The sequence below is a fragment of the Thermobia domestica genome, chromosome 9 (assembly GCF_964235325.1).
Source record: "Thermobia domestica chromosome 9, izTheDome1.hap1.1, whole genome shotgun sequence".
Lineage (NCBI taxonomy): Eukaryota > Metazoa > Arthropoda > Insecta > Zygentoma > Lepismatidae > Thermobia > Thermobia domestica.
The window spans coordinates 23,093,329-23,111,720 of NC_137462.1; the positions used below are offsets into that span (position 1 = coordinate 23,093,329).

The 18,392-nt window shown below is 38.0% G+C and overlaps 1 protein-coding gene across 3 annotated transcripts in view; it reads right to left on the reverse strand.

Annotated features, from left to right (window-relative positions):
- Window positions 1–18,392, reverse strand: part of Tpst (tyrosylprotein sulfotransferase) — a 532,464-nt gene that overhangs the window by 440,350 nt on the left and 73,722 nt on the right. For all 3 annotated transcript variants that reach the window (XM_081770746.1, XM_081770747.1, XM_081770749.1), the window contains one exon: window positions 12,939–12,975. The gene's annotated coding sequence lies outside the window, so the exon portion shown is untranslated. The remainder of the gene's footprint in view (window positions 1–12,938; window positions 12,976–18,392) is intronic.

Here is an 18,392-nt window from a genome sequence, read left to right on the forward strand (position 1 = left end):
CCTTACAGAACGAGCCACGCGCGGGGAGACCCTCAATCAAGGATGATCTTGCTATGGTAAAGAAAGTGGAGGCCGTTATCCTCGAAGACAGAAGGTCGACCATGGAAATAGTGATGACGGAGACTGGACGAAGTTAAGGAATTGCGGGGAGGATTATTCATGAGGAACTGTACATGAATAAGGTGTCTGCACGATGGGTTCCTCGCTTGTTGACACCTTTTCAGAAGCAAACTCGCCACAACTTTGCCACGCCCCACCGGTTAGGCTATGAACTTTTGTCGCGTCCACCTTATCCGCCTGATCTTGCGCCAAGTGACTTCTTCCTCTTTCCCGAGTGAAGAAACCACTTCGTGATCGGGGATTTGACGACAGAGAGGATGCCATTTTCGAATAGGAGGAGTGGTTCTCAAGTAAATCGGAGGACTTCTACAAAGAGGGCTTGAAAAAGGTGAAGAAAGCTGGGGAAAATGTGACTCTGCAGAAAGACTAACTAATTGGAGAACTAACTTTGACCAATTACAGTTAGTATTGTATGTTTTCTTTCTTTCATGCTGATAATTAAAACTTTTAGATACTTCCTCGTACATATATCTTTTTTTTTTTTTTTTCGTTTCCTTTTGTTAAAAATGTCCACTATAAACTCACTCGGACTGCTTTTGCAAACAAACAGACACCACATGAGATAAATGTTCAGCCATTAGAACAAAAAAAAAAAAAAAAAAAAAAAAAAAAAAAAAAAAAAAACCCTGCTAAGATGCTCAATCATCCAAATACCCTGTGCTGTCACATTGATCGTAACATCCATCACTCAACGTTCTAGTTCACTGCTCTTCTTTAAGCTTTGATATTTGCTATTTACACAGTAAAGGTCTTTTTATCTTTAGCCAACACGTGAGTCACTTCCCCCTTTTTCCCATTCTTTTTCTGTCAAAATACGATTTGATAACTCCACTTATCTTCCCTTCACAGCACGCAATGCCGTCAATGTGTGAGCATGTACGCTCCAAGGTGTGTGTGCTTGTTACTGCCGTGTTAGCAAGATAATGATCCGTTACTCTTTTCTCCCAGTCTCCAACGAAGAATCAACTAACAAATATTCTCAGAATATAAGGATATGAATAAAAAGAAAAAAATACCAATGTTTTCTTTCATGATAGTTACAAGTACACTAAAAAGGAAGGATTGATGATGCCTCTATAATTTTGTTAACCTTCCTGTCTGTCTTACAAGAAGCAAGTGCAAGTTAACAGGTCGATGCACTGCAGGTTAACGTGCTATATCATTCAAACGCAATTATTGTTAAAGCTAGACGGCCTACCAGACAACCGGCAAATATGATTATGAAAAGGGGAAATAATAATTTCGCATTGTAGCGTTACACGCTTACGTAATCAGCACGTTAAGCACAAAATATATGCGGGTGATGTCCAGTAGGTCTGTGGATAGCATACTTCAGTGCTGTCCGAAGTTCTTCAATAGGGTTGCAACCTTTCCCAAACAAAACGTCGCGCCGCATCATGCGGTTTGCCACCTTTCCAAAGCAAAATTTAGGGACACTTTATGCAGCTTTTCCCCTCCGGGGGGGGGGTAGAGGAAGATACCAGCGTTTTTTTAAAGCAATATTTAATTGATAAAAGGAAAATGAGACAATTTAAATAGTATAGGCCCTATAAAATATAATACATGTACAGTATAAAATAAATCCAGTTGAGAGTGCTCCAACAGCATTACCAGAACGAACTTAAAAAGAATTAATTTTTCTTATTCATTTCTACAGGCTTTATACCAGTTGTTCTATGTACTTTATTATTATACTTATTAAATTATTCTTGTAATATATCTATCCATTCATAACATGCTTCAGTACTTAATTTTTTCCACATGTTTTGAGCTCTGTTAAAACGTCCTACGACATGTTTTACGAAGACATATGCTCAAAATTGAAAAATTCGCAAAATATCATCTCTCTATGACTTACAGTTCCCGAGATATGGCTCCTTAAATCTCCCGAAATCCGAAATTTTTTTGGCCAATATCTCGGAAACGGTAAGAGTGACGCGAAAATTCCGTCACTTTCTCAGATAGTTTTTGATGCTCTATCGAATAGAGTTGAGTTGATTTTGAGTTTAACGTCCCGTTCAGCAGCGAGACTATATGAGACGTGGACCTACTGATTAACGTGGAATCCTAACCACATGAGCTCCAGCCGGGAATCGAACCCGGGTTTCCCACGCCGAGGACTCAAAACTGATAACTTCGGAAATAACACACACACACAGAGAGAGAGAGAGAGAGAGAGAGAGAGAGAGAGAGAGAAAACTCAGTAACGATTTTTTAAAGTTCGTTGAATATGGCAAATTGAGTATAATGCGTAGCGTGTGTATACATTAGAGACCTGCACGGGTCGGGCTTGGGCGGGCCGACTCTGTTATTTCTTTGGGCCGGGCCGGGCTTGGGCGGGCCGACACTGATTTCTTTTCAGGTCGGGCCGGGCTGGGGCCGATTAATTGCAATAATTATTGACTTTCGTTAAACGATAATTAGAATAAAGGCAAACGTTGAAGAAGTGTGCCCGTGAAAAATGTTACAAAATGAAACTTTTAAAATGTATCGGGCCCGGGCCAAGAATTTTAAAAAACTTATCGGGCCGGGCCGGGCTCGGGCCGAAAAATTCGGCCCGTGCAGGTCTCTAGTATACATCTAGGCCTATATATTGCATACTAAATACATAGAAATTAAAAAGTAAAAATATTTAACTAGTTAATATAATAATAAATGTTGAAATAATACCGTTTTTTGTTATTCTCTCAACTCCTACTACTAATATTGCTGTTTCTCAGATTTAAATGTACACTCATGTCCGAAATTATTGTCGCCTGTCTATAAATATGTTGTTGGAGGAATATAATTTGATAACGAATTCGCCCGGTATTTCTTATAATGTTAGTATGTGTATAATCGGCAAAGACATGTATGTGGCAAATTTCATGCTAAAAGAACGGTAAATAAGAACAATAAAACGAAAATAGAACTTTCTTGTCCATTTAGCAACTTTTTGTTTTACTCATTCTAATTTTCATATTTATAATTCTTTTCCTGTGAAATTTACCCCAAATATACATTTTCCGATTATACACATAGTATCACTATTAAAAGTACCCTGCAAATTCGTTATCAAATTATATTCTTACAAGAAAACAGTTATAGATATACGACAATCATTTTGGACATGATTGTACATTTCTGGTTACATGTTGCTAATTTGAGAAGTCGATCGTCACCAACTAGCAACTGAACTTAGATTCCCTGTAGTCAGGCACACTATTACCTGCCTGTCACTGTTATTTTGAAAGCTCTGTATAAAAATGTAAACTTTAAGTTTCAGTAATAATAATAATAATAATAATAATAATAATAATAATAATAATAATAATAAGTTACCAGATACCTAAGCAGGAATTTATTTCGGGAGGGGTGCAAAGATTTTGGAGGGGAGGGATCCGAACCGCCAGAACCCATTCCCTGCGAACGTCCCTTATAGCTACCAACTTCATAAATAAAGAAAGTCGTGACATCTTAAGGTCCCGTCACAGTCACAGACAGACGGCACAGGCAACCCTCTTCTTCGATGATCGGGAGATGTGTGGTGCCATCTGCTGATTTCGCCACCACAACAACTATTACACCTATCAATATTATTAATGTAATGAACCTATTCGTTTCAACTTTTCAATTTATGTTTTGCCACCGTTATATATATTCAGCCTGCCTATATTTTACACTTGAGAAATAATTTGAATTTCAACCAAAAATTACAAAATGATTAAAAAAGAATTTGCGTTTCGAGATTGCGTTGCTAAACAGGAGCAATGTCCCTGAACTAATTGATTAAAATAGTTGGTCATTAAAACAGGACCGGTAAAATTACTTAACTTAAGGAATGACTGGGAAAACGTTTAACTTACATCTGCAAGAGTATGTGTGCCTAGAAATATAAATTAAACAACCAAGTTAAATTTGATTTCGACGCTTCAAAAAAGCGTCACGAGCACTATGCTCGTGTCCTTATTCTTATGTGTGTGTTCGCAGGATCAAACTCTTAAAAAGAGCAGCATCACATATAGCATAGGGACACCAACGAGATGAGGCGATTCAATTTTCGTGACGTAATACAGGTTTATATATACTCATACATATAATTCTCATTCTAGATAGTTTACGGTTTCTTATCTGCAGTCCTACAAGCAGGGAAGCCAACGGTTTGTCTTCAGCTTTCTATATAAAATTCTAATTCTAAATAGCCTAAGACCCTTCCCTAGTTACGACGAAGGGTCAGAAACTAAGGTTACAAGGCCGATATTTCTGGAGCTTCGTCTATTATAGAAGAATGAGGCGTGTGTGGTAATTTGAACATATGGAGTTGGTACTGTGCACAGTTTCAGCCACCTACGGCACTAGTTGTAAGTGAACACAAATGACGACTCGTTTGGAAAACTGGTCTCGCGAAGAGTCCGCTCAGGTATTCGACTTCTGTGGGCGAAACATGTAACCGCGGCTCAAATTCACCAGCAGCAGGTAGAAGTTTACAGAAAGACTGTAATGTCTCGTCAGTATGTCGCTGCATGGTGTCGAAAGTTTGCTTCTGGCAGAGAAAACGTCACCGACAAGGAGTGCAGTGGTCGACCCAACACGCCATTAACAGATTTCGTTGGGACATCATTGATCACGCTCTCTACAGCCCGGACCTCGCTCCAAGCGACTTTCACCTGTTCCCGCACTTGAAGGAGCACCTAGGAGGCCGCCACTTCGCTTCAGACGAGGAGGTGAAATACTTCGTGACAACGTGGCTGAACACGTAAGGACAGGATTTTTACCAGCAGAGAATCTTCAACCTCATTCCACGATGCGATAAATGTCTCAACCGATACGGAGGCTACGTCGAATAATAAACCTAATGTATGTATTATAGGGAGCTAGCTTGTTTACCAACGGGGGCTGAGGTAAAGGGGGAAAAATTTCAACAATTTTTCTGCCTGACTCTTGCAATACTCTCTTTCCTCCTTCTATATGTCAGCGTTGCCAGGGTTAAAAATCTGTCACATGAATGTCATTTTGAAGAGTTAGTGTGTGTTGGTTATTTGTTGTGTGCTGTTGTGGTTGTGGTTTTGTTGCTTATTCATTAGACAATGGCTTCACAGCGTAAGAGAGGGCAAACTATACACAGCGAAGCTAGAGAAGTAATAAGGAAGGCCATAGTGCAGTGCGACGAAGAAGCGAGGGAGAAAAAACTGAAGCATTTGTTATCACAGTCTAATTTGCGTGTGTCCACGTATACAAAGATCTTCGATAGGGTTTGCATAATTGCATAAACTCTTTGAATTAAGTGAGTATTAGCTGAATATTTTGACAACGCACTGACAACCCTGCCCAGGACCGTCGAGTGACCGTTTCTTGGCGACGGGGTAGGGAACCTGCCAATCAACTCTGAATTCCTCAGCCTCGCATTAAAGCTAGCTCCCTATTATACCTATCTCCTGTCTGTATTGGTTGCATAAAAATATATAAACGGTTCACTGCAAACTTTGTAACCTTACTTTCTGATCACTCTTCGTATCTAGAAGTATGGAAAGTCAGTGTAGAATTATATAAAACAAACAAACATGCACTTAGTGTTGCCACGAGACGAGACGAGACGAGACTTTAAGCTGTCTCGTCTCGTCTCGTGCAAAGCATGTCCCGTCTCGCGTCTCGTCTCGAAAAAATGTGCTCGTCCCGTCTCGTGTCTCGTCTCGAGAGGTTCTGTCCCGTCTCGTCTCGTCTCGTCTCGTTTGTCTCGTTTTGTCTCGTCTTGTCTCGTAAAAAATATAGCAGCATACCATGGGAACGAAAGTAAAATCTAGCAGGCTGCACCATGCTAATCAAGATACAACTAAGTTATTACCCTGGACACACAAGAGAAGAACAGAGATGGATTAGGTCAGTGGATCGGTGGGTCAGTGGGTCAAGTGGGTCAAGTTTTCTGAGTGGATCAGTGGGTCGTAGGTCAACAGCATGTGACCCATTGTGACCCACCACCCACCTTGACCCACTACGACCTCCCACCCACCGTGACCCACTGCGACCCACCACCCACCGTGACCCACTGCGACCTACCACCCACCATGACCCACTGCAGACCACCGGCTCAGTATGATCTACCGACCCACTCTGCTCACTGCACTGTAGACAGAATATTCTGAAGAATGTAAATTTTTCTTCGTTTTACTTTCAACATCTTCATTTCCCTTCCTTTTCCATTTATTTCTGTCTACTTACCTGAGATGAGTAAATCTAACCAAGTGAAAAAAGATCTTCAGGCAGTTTTGGATATTGATATTTTTAATTGTAATAATAGCAATAGGGCTTATACTAATACTTAGCTTTCGAGACCTGTGGCTTTTAGAGGTGCTAACTACTGGAAAAAATACATTTTTGAATCACTATAATATATAAATTATTATATGAAAAAATGAATGTAACTATGTGTGCCTGATCATCACGGTCAAATTGCAAAGTCAAATGAAATTACTTTTCGTATATAGTTAGGCCTTAATCCAAATTGGGATGTTATATTGCTTTTATTATAATGCATAATATCCTAAGAAGGTAGTGAGGATCCGAATTTTTGCGAAACAAAATGAGTATTTCGCAAGCCGTTAAACTTACGGAGCTGAAATTCAGTGTATTAACTGTTTATTGAAAATAAACATCCTAGCAGTTTTTAAAATTCTCCTTTATGGGGGAGGGGGGGCACATTCTATATATGGAAAATTGGTAGTGAGTTGGTTTGTAAAAATGATCGAAAACGATCGATGTTATTTAAGAAAAAAAATCAGAAGCAAAAAATACAGTGTTTGGCTTCATATATCCATTGCTTTCTACTATAATAATTGCTGAAGCTTATGTTTATTATATAGAGCGCTTACAGCACAGGACAATCAACCCATAAAGTTGTGACTAAAATAGGCATAAAATTTGTACTGTAAGATTAATTACACGGAAATTTTAAGTTTGGATTGTACGCATAATTATATGGAAAATTTTACACTATTTTTTCTTTACGTTCGTACACTTACCTTAATTTGGAAGTTTCAAATTTCATCCTTTGTTCCACTCAAAAGTATCGATGATAATTTAATTGAAATTCATTGTAATTTGGCACAGGGCAAACAGTAATGTGGTAATTGAACAGGAAGAAGGAGGGAAATTCCTATTAACCTATGAACACTTTCCAGGAACCTAGTTCCCTTTCGCTTTCTAGACGGGGGAGGGAACTTGGGAATGGCATCAAACCTCCATGTGTAATTACAAAAATTAAATTTATAAACAAATAAGAAATCATCAGTTTATCAGGCTTTAATTGATAATTTATTCACAAGATTCCCTATCGAAGGCGTGAAGTTTCTGTTCTCCATGAGTCGAAATTGCCAACTAACATGGTCGATATGGAAAAGATGTTGCATGGTGATAGAGAGATCATACTTCTTGCTGAGTATTTCAAAACTGACCAAGAAATATCGTTATCAGACTTAAGTTTAACAAGCAGATTGTCGATGGCTCAGTGGTAAAGCGTTCACCTCTGGGACCTGACTTCTCGGGTTCGATCCCAGTCCCCGCCAAGTGAACTTTGTGGTGGACAAACACCGAGTGCGTGGGTTTTCTCGGGGTTCTCCCGTTTCCTCCCGCTTTCTTCATTCCACCATTTCATTCATTACTCATCATCACCGTCTCCTTTAGCCTAACCGGCATAATCGTGGGACGTAAAACTCAAAGATTTCATTTCATTTCATTTTTCGAATGTGTGTGTTTTCTGTCTAATATCCTACCACTTTCTTCATTCCACTAATTTTCCCATCATCATCTATTCGGGGTGGGCCAAAGTTGCCTAAAGATCTTAAAAATAAAATCAAATAAGCTCACAAGGCAAGGACAAATAGTTTACAAGATAATATATCTCTGCTGTTAGTTGTCTGAGGCTTCTCGACCCTGGCTTTTTTTTTTAACATTCTGAGACATTGAAATTTGTTTAACCAGTTTCAATACACGAATATACAGTAAGTTGCTCATAGGTACGTCGAAGATGAAGACACTAATGTCAAATAATGTTTACAGGACAAGCAAAGTTCGATCTAAAGGTGTCACCATCCCCGACACTATCGTATACTATCAGCCCACTTGCTTTATAGTATATATAATATATATATATATATATATATATATATATATATATATATATAGAATGAGAGAGAGAGAGAGAGATATGGAAAGATATATAGATAAATAGAGAAATAGATATGTGTGTACACTTTGATTTCATATATTCCAGCCTTTCGGTTTCACAGTGTTAACCACACCAATCCAAAAACTACTTTCCACTTTAGCATGTTTAGATTTGTTGCAATTATTTTTTAAAAAAAGAAAGCTCGGAACCAAATAATTTTATTGAGTAATGGAAAGTATTTGATTGAAATTTTATATGTTACTGCACAGTAAGCTCTACTTAAAGTGCCATAGTAATGGGAGCTGAACGACACATCGGACGAAAGAATGCTTGGGACCAGTCTTCACCTCCATGGTACAAATCTGTTCCCATAACAGCGGGGTTGTGTGACACTATATGGTGGTTGCCCCGTTTGTGTAACAAACTCATGACAGTACACCCAGATTAGCTAGTGGTCTAAAAAAAGTTGATTTTTGGGTGGCCATTTTGGATTAAAGTTTCTTATATTGTCGTGATCTATTCGCAATCATACAACGTACATCTTCATACCAATCCGAGCGGTCTGCGGCGATAGACCATCGGCTTGAAGGATCTGCGTTGAGTCCCGGAAGGGTCATGTGTATGGATTTTAACAGCATTTGTTTCTTCGTATTATGTCAGGGGGCGAAATCGTACGGGATAAAAGGATTTCAGTCTGAAAAAAATTGGAGAGAATATCCTCCCCAGGATATTTTCATGGGAGTAAGGAATTAGTAAAAATATAGGATATACATTTTATGGCAAGTTTATAAATATGGTTTGGGTATCCTATTTCTTTTCTGTTAATTATGTTCTTCAATGTTTGAATTTTGGCCATTCTCATGATATTTTCTGCTTTCAACGGAGTTCCATGAATATTATACCAAATGTTCTTTACACTCTGTAAGAAACCATTTCTGAAGATAATTCAGGTCCTTAAGAATATTATTCACTAGGAAAGGGAAGTATTTCCCTCCTTACAACATGGAAGCAGAGGGCAATTTCGCACTCTGGTCAGATGAAACATTTCCGCGTAACAAAACGAAGATCCCCCTGTAAAACCTCTTCACTTCCAGTGTTATTGTTAGTATCATAAATTTGCTGAAAGCAAACAATTTGAAGGGTTCGTCAATAATATCTTTGCTTTCTTTGTCCTTCGCTCGCCTTCCAAACGAAGAGGTGAATTTTACAACATGACTGCTGTATAATAAGCGAGCGATTGGTAAAATGGTAAAAGTGTGTTTTTATGTGTATGTGTGTGTATGTGTGTGTGTGTGTGAGAGAGAGAGAGAGAGAGGGAGAGAGAGAGAGAGAGAGAGAGAGAGAAAACAAAATTTTAGTAGATGCAAGATGACGTACTTCAATTGCCGTTTTCGGTTCATTTCGGTTCATATAGCAAAAAGAATACCGTCACCAAAGAATAAAGACAAGTGTAGTCTGTTCTGTTCTCTTCCGCCATCTCAGCCTGAACTTTGAACTACAACCTGTAATGAGTATAGACCTTACCCAGTTTTCAAATTGAATAGATGGTGGTGGTAGTTCGATTTCTTGACCTTGTAAAAAATCTTCCCTGTCTTTGAATTTGTTTGTCATCATTCCAGCCAGAAATGAAAAAAATGAGAATTCCTCAGTTTACAGCAAGGGGAATTGCGGACAAGACATTAAGGATGATATTCCTGGAAGCTCATGTATCACGATTGTTTCATTCAATAAACCGAGGACACTTTTCTATGAAGGCTTTTCAACATGTTTTCTCACAAACGGGATTTTCCCTTTGCAATCTATATGACCACTAGCAATTTCAATCTTGGCCATTCCCGCCAGCATTTTCATTTTCGAGACACGAGACGAGACGAGACATTTCACGAGACGTCCCGTCTCGTCTCGTGTTTCGTCTCGTTTTCGAGACGGGACAAGCAGTCTGTCTCGTCTCGTGTCTCGTCTAAAAGGGTTCTGTCTCGTCTCGTGTCTCGTCTCGTTTACGAGACGAGACGAGACGAGACACGAGAAATGTCTCGTCTCGTGGCAACACTACATGCACTCACCTTTATACTCGAAAAAAAAATCATAATTTTGATTTTATAACTAAAAATATTATGGAACACACACACACACTTTCTTTTTGCTGCATATTCTCATTTTTTAAAAAAATGATAATGTATCTTTATTTAGAAATCGTGATCGTTGCCGTTGTTAGGACAATTCTACTAATCACTTATTCACTGTTATATTAACTGTTCTGCTCAGCTAAAGATGCCTTCAGTTGTTTGATCAATGCAACGAAGAATCTTCGTAGCGAGATGGTTCACACATTTTACGTAAATCGCCTCAAACAAAAAAGTATAACCTCAACACTTTTGTTGTGGCAGTGATTAGCACTTTGAACTAAGATTTGGTGTAGAAAAGAAATTTATCTTTACTATAGTGACCGCGATGACTCGTGAAACCTGGGCTCTACACTAACTAGGGATGATTTCATGCCGGGACCAAGTACCAGCGGAAAACCTATATATCATCTGAAAACTCTGGCCATGAGAAGTACGAAACCGTTTTCAAATCACGGGCAAACCCGCAACCTGACCCTATATGGGGTCGATTTGTTGGTGTTTGTGACCCTGTGTATGGTATATTCGACAGAAGTAAAAATGAATGTTTCGATGCATCACGCGTAAGCCCCTTAGCCCATCATGTTCCTGTTTGGTTCACTGCTAAAACGTGACTCGGGCAAGGGTTTGATAATATCACTTTGCACCCAAACGTACACATTTCGTCAGTGTTGACAACGAATATAAATACAACGTGACAGATGGTTTCTGTAACATTGGATGTATACCCATGAAACGTGGCATAAGCATCATTCGTCAGTAGAGAAAATATACTTCGGAGATATTCCCCTTATAAGGACCAGTTTGTCAGTGTTGCCAGTCAAGTATAAAAATAAGAAAAAAACACTGGCAACACTGACGAAATGAGTAAGTTTTTGTGGAAAATGATATTATCAAGCCCTTGCCCGAGTCACGTTCTAGCAGTGAACCAAACAGGAACATGATGGGCTCAGGGGCTTACGCCTGATGCATCGAAACATTGTTTTTTTTTTTTTCTGTCGAATATACCATACATAGGGTCACAGACAGCAACAAACTGGCCCCATATACAATCAGGATGCGGGTTTGCCCGTGATTTGAAAACGGTTTCGTACTTCTCATGGCAAGAGCTTTCAGACGATATATAGGTTTTCCCTATGTACATGGTCCCGGTTTGGAATCATCCCTAGTAAGCAGAGAACAGTTCTGCCTCGCGTGTGATGTATCGGAAGAATTCAGTTCAATTCGTGCAGCTGCTTTCCGAACGCACATTTGAGAAAACTTGAAATCGGTATAATTCGTGCAGCTGCTTTCCGAACGCACATTTGAGAAAACTTGAAATCGGTACAATTCGTGCATCTGCTTTCCGAACGCACATTTGAGATAACTTGAAATCGGTACAATTCGTGCAGCTGCTTTCCGAACGCACATTTGAGAAAACTTGAAATAACAGAAGTGCACCAACAATGTTGTCAAACGTACAAAACATGGCGAACGAGCGACAAAAATAACATCACTTAAAAGACTTATAACACAAACTACAAACTATTATAACGCAAACAGACTTATAACACAAACTCTAACAATTATTCAAATTAAACGGTAATAATAGTAGCAAAAATATAAAACAACGATAACAACAACAACAAAAAAACGAAACTTAGCGGCAATTCGACAATACTGTACCCTCAGATGTTCTTCGTATAGAGCGAGAGGCAACACTGGCAAAATGTCATGGATGGGGGGTTGGCGACCGAGACACACCCCTGCATTCTATTGGCTGCTGAAATTGATAAATCTAGGTAAAGCTCTTCGACTCCTTGCGACCACTTTAACAATATTTGCTCAAGGTCAAGGTGAAAATGGCGGGTTTATTATTGAACTATCGAGTACCGAAGCTATTCAAAGCTCCTCACCTCGTATTTGTATTATAATATTAACATCGTGATGTTAGTCCAGACGTTGTGATAAGCACGAGGCGGAGACAGAGGCCGACTCATGTGGAACATCACAAGGTAAAACTATTTTCATTACTCGAATGTTGCCCTAGTACGCTCGGCTACGAGGGTTGACTATCATATGAACGTACTAGAACACTAAAATATTATAAAAGGTACTAGATCTAGTACGAAAGTACTAGCGGTGGTCACACTGGTACTGGTATTTGCTCACGTCGTTCCTGTCCAATAAATACAGCTAAAGTGCTGCCAAAATATCTTAAGCCGTGACAACAATGCGAACTAAAGCTCACACCCTCTACACACCCACGCGCTTAGCCAATAAGGGTTCAGCTATTGCTAAGCGAGAAAGTGGATGACGAAAGGGAGTGGAATTCCTTCAGCCGATAACAACGCTTGGAACAGAAGATTAGGTATCAAGTCAATGTGTTACATCTTTAGTAGTGTTATTACTGCTTTAGGAGCAAGAGTTGAAAAGCAATGAAAATTGTACACCTCACACTCGATGATGTGCATATCTTAGTATCAACATTAGTAACGTCGAATTATTAGCTATCAGGCGATATTGTTTCTATTGAACAATAAGTTCTGATAGATTGACATGGAATAATTTCTTACCTGTGAAATTTATTCTCCACAGCGAAGCAATAAAACTCTGAAAGAGAAAAGATGACAATATTAGTTTCGGTAGAAAACAATTCATAAACGTTCCTTAATGAAAATTTATATTAACCTAGAAGAATTTTTAACCAAAATAATTATTTCTTTTATTTAATACTACATTATTTTTGCTTAGTTGGATTTTAACATACATTTCAGCTCTCAAGCTATTATAAGGGTGAATATATAGTTTACGTTAGGTTCCGAATCACATGGGCTCTCACCGGGAAACAAATCCGGGTCTCCCGCGTGGAAAGCGAGTGCGGTAATGATATAACCACAAAGAAGCAACTCTATGCATTATTTTCGTTTGTTCACTGACCTTGAGCATTAATTTCCAGCACTATGACTATATGAGGCGTGGACCTAAGATTAGAGTTGAATCCAAACTATCATAATGCGTTCAAATTTCAATGCTCACTCACCTAGAATCGAAGCCAGGACCACCTGCACAAAAGGCGTGCGTGCTAGCCACTAGACTAGCGGAGAGGGATTTATATAGGGCAAGTCAAAATAATGGACCTGATTTCAGATTTTTTTTGTGAAATTTAATCAACATATATTATTGTGAGACATGTGCTTCGAAAGGTTAACTTTCGAAATTTAGTTTCCATGCAGTGTTTCCACTTCCTACCGCTATGGGTAAGTGGAGAACAGCTAAGGAAAATGGCGTTGATTGGAGAAGTGTTCTGTGTGCTTAATAGGGTGGGCCGAAAAAAAATGGAATTTCGATTGGCCGGGTTGCGGAAAAGTTGCCTCGTGTTAGTGGTAGTCAACACACAAAATTTGGATTTTTTTGGTCAACCCCTTCCTTTGCTTCATCGTTTATCAACAATTTTTCATGACCTATATTCATAATGCGTTTGGAAACATCAATACAATTTCTTCGTCTAATTGATTATAATTTTTAACCACATAGGAACAATATTGCATCTCACTTTTATCTTGCGTTTTATTTTCGGCCTCAGAGCGCTTCAGTGTGAAAAAGAACGAAAGGTTATAGCTGTGCAGCACAATTTTCTTCGTAGCGTCGTGCGGGTTGCATAGCTGCAGCTATGAAATATTCAAGTTCCATGAGGCAAAGGAAGGGGATGACCAAAAAAATCCAAATTTTCTGTGTAGACTACCACTAACACAAGGAAACTTTTCCACTACCTGGCCAATCGAAAATTAAAACAAAAATGGCTGTGGAGCACAATTTTCTTTGTAGTATCGTGCGGGTTGCATAGCTGCAGCTATAAAAATATTCAAGTCCGATGAGGCAAAGGAAGGGGTTGACCAAAACAATCTAAATTTTGTGTATTGACTATCACTAACACGAGGCAACTTTTCCGCAACCCGGCCATTTTTTTTTTTTTTTTTTTTTTTTAGTTTTTTTTCGGCCCACCCTAGTACTTATCATGTCAAGTAAACAAGTCTGTGATTAATGTGCAATGGCATTTCCGTACCAAATAACGGAAAGATCCACCTACTGGGAAGACCGTTCGTAAGTGGTATGAACATTTCAAAGATTCTGGTTACATCTGTAAACGAAAATTAACTGGCTTGATATTGACTGTAACATGTTACAAAAGGTTTTGGCAGAAGATAAGACTGTTGGCTTGATGTACTGTATGTCATGTTATGCAAGGTGCTCATATGTTTGAAAGAAACTTCGACACTTTACCTTTCTTGTCACACGTCCCACAATAACATGTTTATTAGATTTCACAAATAAATGTCTGAAATCGGGTCCATCATTTTGACTTGCCCTGTATTTATAAATCTCAATTAATTTAATTAATATTATAGGCTACTTATGTGCAACACAAATTCATTTTTACACAAAAACAGGTTTTAAAATAAATATTAAGAAGCGAAAAATCAAACCATAGAAGAGTTACAGTCATAACGAAATTTTAGGAATGATCAAAAAAATGGATCAAAAGATAGCGATCTTGGCCAAGAATTTTAGGAATGATCAAAAAAAAAAATGCATCAAACGATTGTGATCTTGGCCAGTAAATATTTTTGGATCAGGGGCAGCAAAATTTTTGAACGGCCTCTAAATCGAGTTTTCGTATTTTCTACGGAATAAGCACATTCTACTGAGCTAAGTGATAGTTCGGATTTGACTACACTATATGCAGTCCTCAATATACAGGGTGGGCCAAAAGTAGATATAACTCACTGTATTGATCAAGAATAACATTCTAGCTTATGGGTTTATTTGCCTCGGATGTTCCGGGCTTAAGGTGTAACTAAAAAGGCATTAACAACAAATAATAAAGCTATGTCCACGTGTTTGATAAAAATAAGAAATTATATGAAATACAGTGAGCAGGTCAGTACGGGACTGTATACCTATTTTTGGGGCACCCTGATAAGGTGTGGAAGGAATTTTTTTTCACTGAAATATATTGGATCTTTTGATTCTAACAGAAAAAAAATATCTCATATAAATAAATCGGATAAAAATAGTAAAGGCATTCAGATAATAATAATAATAATAATAATAATAATAATAATAATAATAATAATAATAATAATAATAATAATAATAATAATAATATAAAACAATTTCTTATGTAAGGAACATTATTTCAAACGAACGAAGGACACGTCGGAGAAACACAACTAATAATTCTAAGAAACAACATCCAACAGGGGTTACAGACCTAGATAAATGTGTTCGAAATAATATGACAAAAATATATGGTCTGTTATTATTATTTTTTTTTCTTAACTCCTGTGGGTCAGTTTAAAGAATCTTCGCAGGCAAATTTTTAGGACGATAAAACGAAATGGCTTCTTTCGCACTACCTTTTAAAGCGTCTTTCGTTGTCAGAACTAAAAAATCCATTAGCTCAACACCTTCGTTCAGCATTGCTTACTTTTCTAGATCAAATTCTGTGTACATAACAAATGTAACACTCAGCGTTTACCAAATAACACTCTCATTCCCTGAGGTAAATCCTGACAGCAGTAAAAAGGTGTCAAAATAGTGGCAGGTAAAATTAGAAAGAGAGATTAGTGAGGGGGAAAAAAGGAGAAAGAGATAGATGTTACGCATAAGATTTATGTCTACTGCAAAGTCTTCTTCTAAAATAATATTGACAAAGAAAACACTAGAACAGTATCAACTGCCACTTTTCTGTTTAAACGTAACCAACTTATCTACGCAACAACTACATTACAAGCATTACATTTTCTGTAGAAGTGCGAATGCCTAATACCGAAAGAATCAGTGGGCGCCGACTCTGTTAGTGCGCTGGTGCTCCAGCATGTTTCAGAATTTTTGTGAGGGGATGCTCAGCACTCACTCAAAAAACAGAAGAAAAATAAGACAAGAGAAGAAAAAACTGAAACAGAAAAAAAGGGGGAAATTCTAATCTCGCCGTTTTTTTATTTTTTTATTTTTTTAAAAAATATACTAGGGCCAGATTTTTTCTAGCGGAGACGGGAATGTAAAATTTGGGCAGAGATTTCACGAGAAACGAAACCATGGAAAATTTCGAAATTGTAGCGCTGGGAATCAAAAGTGGCGAATTCCTCTTCACTGTATTTTTTTTCTCTACGAGGGCGCGGCGGTTAGTGTTAGATTCCCTACATTAGCGTTTAGAATGCCGTAAGGAAAACTATGATTAGGAATTAGAACCCTAGAACCTCTCGAGTTATACCGCCATACTCTAATTCAAAAATATTTTGCACTATGTAAAAAAATCATCAAAAATACAATATTCAGGAAGTTCAATTTTCAAAATTTTCTGAGTAATACTCCCAGACTACCCACTAAACCGCGGCTGGCATCAGTGTATAGCTTCCCAAGAGAAGTACCTTCAAGGTGATCACATCAGTATGCAGCAATAAGGTACCTAGCACATTTTATGAAACAAGTTCGTGAACTTAATTGTCAGTACTCGCAGAGACGTACGCAGGAATTTATTTCGGGAGGGGTCTAAAGAGTTTCGGGGGGGTCCAAATACAATTTGAGGCTAAATTATATGAAAATTTCTAAAATTGCCCCTAAATGTAGACTATATTTACAAAAAAAATCGGGATTTCGGGGGGCGGACCCCCAGGACCCATTTCCTGCGTACGCCTCTGAGTACTTGTATAAAGTGGGTATTTTTCAGGATCAAGACTGGCTAATTGTACACTGCCATTTTCTCTGGAACCAAAACTGGTGAACTTAGGTTTCATTATAGTTGTGAGCTTGTGATTTATGTAAGTTGAACATTTTCTGCAGAACCAATGCTAGTCAACTTAGATTCCACTTATCTTGCAACTTGGCTGCTTTCTGTGGAACAAAGCTGACCAACCTAAGTTTATTGCATTTTTAAAGTGGCCATTTTCTGTAGAACCAGTGATAGCCAACTTAGGTTTATTATATATGTAAGCTGGCCTTTTTTATAAACTAGACGTTTTCAGAAGAATCAGGGCTAGATAACTTATATACCACGGTACTTTGTAAATTGGCCATTCATAATGGCTGGTCAACATAATATCATTGTACTCTATATATATAAGCTGTCTATTTTCTTCAGAACCAAGACTAGCCAACTTAGATTTCATTGTAATTTTAAGGGGGCAATTTTCTGCAGAACCAAGACTAGCAAACATAAGAGTTCAAGTACTTGTAAGTTTGTCATTTTCTGAAGAATCAAGGCTGGCCAATTTTTGCTTTCACAGCGCTTATCAAATTAGCCATTTAAATAAACTGATACTTTCATCGGTAACAAAGCTGAACAACTTAAAGAGATTTCACCATATTCGGTGGGCATTGTTATTAATATCAAACGATCTAACTTCAGACACCAATATTTTGGAGAGAATTACGAACATAGAAGAGCCTATTCTTAAAATTGAGTTGTTTATAAGACATTCAAGCATAGAACACTTTCTTTACATTGCTATATAGTCAAAACGTAAATCAGACAAGTGAGGCTACCTTACTTTCTTTTTAAACGAGCCCAACTTACCTCATGTTCCAAGTGAAAATGCAAGTCACGTTCAATCTCATATTTCTTCCGCCTATCGCAGGAAGATTTGAAAAAGCTAACTTTTTAAAGGAGTTCATTTCAACTTACGCTCAAGGTAGAAAAACCGAGCACAGTTCATGGTTAAATTCGCATTCTGGAAAGAAACTAGATTCAACTCATATTCACCCTTTTAGTGAGCTACGCTACCCTAAGGTCATATATTGGTGATTTGAAATTATCAATTCATGAGAGTTTGTTGGAGTATGGAGGAAGAATAAAAGTGAATTAGTAAAATTCAATTTTAAGAAAGATCTCTCAAATATCTTTCCATTTTTATTTTATTTATTTATTTTTGGATATTGTAAGGATCCTCACCTTTCAGTGTGTATTAGTTCTTCAAGCACATGCTCAAACTATAAAACATGCGCTATTGTTTACAAATATAGACGAG